The sequence below is a fragment of the Nannospalax galili genome, unplaced genomic scaffold (genome assembly GCF_000622305.1).
Source record: "Nannospalax galili isolate Female #2095 unplaced genomic scaffold, S.galili_v1.0 scaffold589, whole genome shotgun sequence".
Taxonomy (NCBI): Eukaryota; Metazoa; Chordata; class Mammalia; order Rodentia; family Spalacidae; genus Nannospalax; species Nannospalax galili.
Window position 1 is genome coordinate 3,148,540 of NW_008360324.1, and position 6,634 is coordinate 3,155,173.

A 6,634-nucleotide genomic window follows, 5' to 3' on the forward strand; every position below is an offset into this window, starting at 1 on the left:
GAGTTTGTTTCAAATGGCACTCTTTGTGGGTTGAACGGTGTGGTGTTCAAATGATAATGTGCTCTTCATGTTGATGCTAGTAATGCTGAAATTGATGGTATGTTTTAGTTTTCTGTTAGATCTGGGTTCTTTCTTGTAGCTATTGATTTGGCCATGAATGGCCAAAGCTGATGTGTATATGTGAGTCTAACAGAATGGACTTCATCCCAGTGAAGACCATTTGTCGATTCTTTGTTCTGAGGTCCCCTCCCCATGTAACCTTCACCCCTTTGAGTTCGTTATAACAAAGAGTGAATATTTATGTGACCTGTTTTGAGTCATAGACCAAATGGAAATAAAAAGATGCAGTGTATGATGTTCTTTTTGTTCAAACTTTTTATTGAATTTTTGTGTATTTCCTACAGAACATCCCAATCAGTCTTAATCATCTTTATAATGATGTTCTTAATATGTGTTTCATTTTCTTTGTTTTCCAGAAAGTATTTCGGAGAAAAAATTGGACTGTATTTTGCTTGGCTGGGGTTATATACTTCATTCCTTATCCCGTCTTCTGTAACTGGAGTGATTGTCTTTCTTTATGGATGTGCAACAATCGAAGAAGATATTCCCAGGTAAGTCACTTTAAAAGAAAAGGTTATGTTCCCACACAGTAGTAGTTTGAAGTTTTACCCACACATAAGACCCCACCCTCTGCCCTCCTTCCCTTCCCAAACACATGTGACTTCCCTCCAGAGATGGCTCTAGGAGCCATGGGTTCTGGGATGACTGCAGAGTCATGCTGACCAGGGTCCTCTTCCATCCCTAGTCAAGCTGCTCCCTGGGGCCAGACTCTGATGTGGCAGGAGAACAGCACCCGATAGAAAAGAAACATGACAGATAAATTATTTTCCCCCTTTATTTTGCAGTTTTCCTCTTCTGGCTTCCCAGAAGATTCAAGAAGTGTCATTGGGTAGAAGTCACGTGTCCATATAGTCAAATACTATAGCAACAAAACATGGGAAGAAGTAGTTGTAAAGAAGTGCCAGGATATGGCTCAGAAAGCTGCAGGAAGTGACAGCTCCCATGATAGGGATTATGGAGGGCCAAGTTAGAACAAAGGCGAATCATTATAGGGAAAAAGTTTATAATACATACAATCATATCCTTTAGAGATGGTGACATTACATGTTAACTGTGTGACTGCAGCCAGTCCCAGCATTACTTGGGAGACTGAGGCAGGAGGATTGCCATGAGTTTGAGTCTGGGGGATACATAGTGAGTTTGAAGTCAGCTTGGGCTACACGGTGAGAACCTGTCAGAAAAAAAGCAGAAACAATAAATAAATGTTCAACAACAACAACCACTAAAAAGTCAAAAGACAACCTAAAACAAACAACAACAAAGACTATATGATTAGGCAGTTCATTTTCTGAGTCTCAGTTTCCAGGTTGTAAAATGGGAATAATGATATCTGTTTCATGTTACTGTTGGGATTAAAGGAGACAGTAACTGGCTCATAACACAATCCGTAATTAATTGTTGAATAAATAAAAATAGAATGCAAGGGCTAAAGCAATATTCAGAATTTAAATCTGTAACCATTTTCAAGACTGTCCTCTGAAACTGGCATGTGGTTAGCAGACCTTAATGCTCTTTAACTTGTGAGTGATAGAAATTCTACTTGGCTGCCAGGCATAGTGGTGCACGCCTTTAATCCCAGTACTCAGGAGGCAGAAGCAGGTGGATCTCTGTGAATTCAAGGTCAACTTGGTCTACATAAAGAGATCCAGGTTAGCTGGAGCTACAGGGAGACACTGTCTCCACCCACCCCCCCCAAAAAAAAGAAAGAAATTCTACTTGCGCTAGATGGGGTAAACAGGAGAATTTATGGTAAATTCTCAAGGAATCCGGTGCAGGCACATGAATGGCCTAAGGAACTAGAATAAGGAATTCTGTTGATCTCTTTTTCTGATTCTTTCTTGTCTGCATTGGTTTCATTGCTAATTATTTATATGTGGATGTCAACACCACGACTAGCAAGGTGTTTCACTTGAACCCCAGACTTTGCTGATTCAGCTAGTCTAGCCAGCCAGCTTATTCCAGAGATCCCATCTCTGTCTCTAGAGTGTTAGGATCACAAGTGAGTCGCCATGTTCAACCTGCATGTACATGAATGCTGGTTGTCAGGCTTGTGTAGCAAGTGCTTTTCCTGCTAAGCCATCACCCCAACCTCAAATGCTATATCTTAGAGCTTTCTACTCAGTTGATCTCCTATGAAAAATGTTCTATTGACTCAGTTTGATTTAGGTGGAGACTCTGGACCAATTTTAGCAGTGGGACTCAGTTCTGTAGCAAAATGATGTTCCCTCAGTAGCCACGTGAATGAGGTCACTGGGAAGGTTATGGCTGTCCATTGTAGATGGATGTGGTAGTCGGGGCGTGATGGTCATCCTGAGGAAAGGGCTGAGAAATGGACTTGCTGAAGAAAATTTATTCCTAGTAAGAGGAAGCAGGTGGCTGGTTCCCACCATGCTTGTTCTGAAGAAATGGACTTACAAAGTGGACTGGAACTGGCACTGCCAATATGTAGAACAAAGCTAAGTAAGCTGGTGTAAGAAACAAGAGTTTGAATGTTATTCTGTGTAAAATGCCAGTATCATCTGTCACATGTTCTCGACAGGGAGCTCTGGGACTTTTGTCACAGGGGATAATAGGATTCTGCTTCCCTGGCCTATCAGGCATGAATGAAAAACTACTTCTTTGTGCTTCACATGGTGCTAGGTGGCTTTTATATAACTAGTTCATTTGATCCTGTCAGATATCAGGGTTGTAAACTCTATGTAATATTATTACTTTCACATAGAGATGGTGAACTAGTGTCAAATGAGATCACATAAATTGCTAAAGTTGAATAGTTGATAATTACTGGTCCAGGACATTGAATTATCTCACCTCTTGCTCTAAAGCCTTCACCTTTTCCAGTAATCAGTGAAGTCTATTGTTTATTTATTTATTTATTTATTTTTGTTTGTTTGTATTTTACATATAAGAGTGTTATGCCTGCATGTATGTAAGTGCACCTGTGTCATGCAATGCTTGTGTAGGCCAGAAGAGGGCATCAGATCCCCTGGAACTGGAGTTAACAGAGCTGCCATGTGGGTGCTGGGATTTAAACCCTGGTCTTCTTCAAGAGCAGCCAGTGCACTTAACCACTGAGGCATCTCTCCAGCCCAGTGCAATCTTAAAGCTCAGATTCTCTTTGCAGCCCAGTGGCCTCAAAGAGACCTGGACTTTCCTGGGTATGTTCTCAGAAAACGTGACTCTTGTGTTATCCTTGTCTAGTTATGATCCCTAGCAATTTGGCCCCAGATTTGTCGAAGCTGGAAAACTCTGTAATGTGCACAGGGAACCAGAGCCAGGGCAGTGCATGGGGTGGAGTACGCCAGTTCACATCAGGACTTTGAACTTGTGTCTGGTTCCCCATGTGGTAATACATGTGGTGACAACCACAGCAGCTGGATGTGGCCATGGTCTGCACATGATGCTGAGTTATGTCTACACAGAGGCACGCACACCACACATGCACACACACTCATGTACACGTGTAAAGTGCCTTGTTATCATCGCCACATATTATGCCACCTGTCAGCATGTATCATGTTCTGTCATTTTGCGAAGAACAACCTATTGGTTGCTCTTAAGTGAAGTAGAGATTGATTGAGCATTAGTTAGTCATCTCATCGCTGTGACCAAATACATGAAAAAGGCAGTTTAGGGAAGATTTGTTGTAACTCATGATTTGAAGGGGACAAAGTCCATCATGGCGGCAGGAGCATGTGGTAGATGGACACATGTTTACAGTCAGGAAGCAGAGAGTGATGGCTGGTGCTCATTTTCTCTCTCTGTCTCTGTCTCTGTCTCTGTCTCTGTGTGTTTCCATTCAGCCCAGGGAATGTTGCCCACTTTCAGGGTGGGTCCTTCCCTCCTCAATTAAACCTCTCTGGAAAAGTCATTATAGACATGCCCAGAGCTGTGTCTTCTAGATCATCCTAAATCCAGCCAACTTTCACAGTAAAGATTAACCATCATAAAAACTGGGGAAATGAGCAAAAGGCCCTAACCTTAGCTGAGGAACTATTGGCAGCTGATCACTACTGGGTGAAGAAGAGTTGATTTTTAAGGAAGTGACCCTAGATAGGCTAAATAGGCTCCAGTGGATGAATTCAATCAAGAGACAGCTGGGTACACAAACTTGGCAGGCCTTAACATGTAAGACAGAGCATGTGTGAAATCCTGTGAGTAGGCTATTAGGAGTGGTACAGATAAGAGAGGTCTAAATATGATTGAAATATATTGTATGAAATCAACAAAATTCAATAAAAATATACAATGAAAAAATAGTAGGAAAAAAGATTAACCATCGTAGATAAGACAGGATGGAATGGAATGAAACAGTGTTCTCTACAAGCAGGAAGAACAAATGCTTAATGAGCTGTATTTCAGTTACATAAGTGTTTGTGAGATTTCATATGTATTTTATGCACTTTTATATAAATTTAAAATTGTAAGTCACAACAAAAAAGTTTGAAGTTGATTGCTATAAAATTTGAAATTTTAGTGATTGGTTTTTAGAGTCAGTAGAAAATGTTTAAAATCAAGAAAGATATAAGTAATAGAAAAATATTTTGCGTATTTTGTTTTATTTTTTTGGTCTTTTTGAAGCAGGGTCTCCCTGTAGCCCAAGCTGTCCTGGAACTCACTATGTAGACCAGGCTGGCCTTGAACTCAGAGATCTGCCTGCCTCTGCCTCCCGACAAAGCATTTATCCTGCCTTTGTATATGGACTATATGTATCTCAGGAACCAAGTAGTTGAAGGAATGGCATCTGTGGTTAATAAATGAAGGAATGAAATCATTTAAGCTATTCTGTGCTCTATGATCATGAATATCTTTCCATCATCTAGTATCATTTTCAATGTCTTCTTGTCTTTAAGGTCTTCAATGTCTCCTTTGTTCAGTTTCTTAAATTTTCATTGTAGATGTTTTTCACCTCCTTGATTTAGGTGTATTTCTGGGTTGTTTGTTTGTTGAGATACGGTCTCCCTGTAGCCTCAGTTGGCCTGGAACTTGATGTGTAAACCATGTTGGCCTGGGTCTCAGAAAGATCCTCCTGCCTCTACTTCCTTAGTGCTGGCATTAAAGGCATGCGCCACCATGCCCAGCTATTTTGTGTATTTTAAAAAGAACAGCACTTGCTTTGTCTTGTGTTTTGCTTTCAGTGCTGACCACCAAACCCAGGCAATACATAAGGTCAACACACCTACCACTGAGCTGCACTCCTAGGCCCAAAGGCCTGGTCTTTAAGTATAACTGCGTATGGATTGAAAGTCCAAGTTCTATGGGCCTGATGAAGCCACATGGAATACCATTTCTGGCCAGCAAAGGGATATTGTCTGTATCCCTAATACTGAATCTAAGGAAAATCATACTCTTTACACCTTGTTCGGTGAATCCTAAGCACATTAATTGCACAAATCAGTGTATTTTATTGTGATAGCTTTGCACATACATATTTAAGCTTTGATCACATCAGCTGGCCTATTACCATCTCTTGCCCTGCACCCTCTTCCCCTCTGCCTGGTCCCTCTCTCTTCTCTAATAGACCCTCTTCTATGCTCAGGTTATGGCTCTGTTGGTTTCCGACCCTGAGTGAAAACATGCCGCACTTGTTGTTCAGTGCCTGACTTTATTCCGATGGGCTGGCAATGAGTTGGTGTTTCTGTATTGCAGGTATCCGCGTCGTTTCTTTGTTTTGTAGATTTGATCTCAGTTCCTGTTTCTACCCTGTGACTTCTTAGATTTGTTTTCCTGACCATATTCCAGAGTTCTTGGAAATTGAGGAAATGCTTGTATTTTTTCTTTATTGATGTCTGAATGTAGTGTTTCCTCCATTTTGTTTTCTAGTCTGATGATTTTTATTATTCTTGTTCTAATATTTTCTATTTTTTTGGCTAACTGAATTTTTTGTTCTAATAATTCTGTTTTTTCTTTAAGATTTCAGTTTTCTTGTTTAATTTCTCGTCCATACTAGACTGTATGAATGACCTCTGGACAAGGGTTCCTTCCATTCTGAACAATTTCCTTCTGGGTTCTATAAAGTTGATTCTGATCAGTCTGTAGGGAGCATCAGTTGGTGGAGATTTTTGGTTTGTCCTATGATTAGGCTGGTGTTGAACTTGGATCTGTCAAGTGTCAGATGTCTTATAGACGAGCTGTTTTCCCTTCGGCTTGCAAACACTGTGGGCTTATCCTCTCCGTAGTGCCTCCAGGCTGAATTTCTCTTCCTCTTTTCCTTGGTTTATTTCACTTACCATGTTCTCTAGCCACTTTCTTTCGATGACATAATTCCATTCTTACAGCTGAATAACATACCACTGGGTATTCTACCACATTTTCTGTGTGTATTCCTCTGTGGATAGGCACTGGGCTGATTCTATAATTTGACTGTTGTGATCAGTGCTGAGGTAAACAGGGAGGTACAGTATTTCTGTGGTGGACTTAGATTCCTTTGGGTATATATACAGGAGTGGTATAGCTGGTTTATAGTATCAGTGTGTGTGTGTGTGTGTGTGTGTGTGTGTGTGTGTGTGTGTGT

The 6,634-nt window shown here is 40.8% G+C and overlaps 1 protein-coding gene across 7 annotated transcripts in view; it reads left to right on the forward strand.

Annotated features, from left to right (window-relative positions):
• Ano2 (anoctamin 2) overlaps positions 1-6,634 on the forward strand; it is a 382,995-nt gene that overhangs the window by 179,520 nt on the left and 196,841 nt on the right. The gene's annotated exons all lie outside the window — the stretch shown is intronic.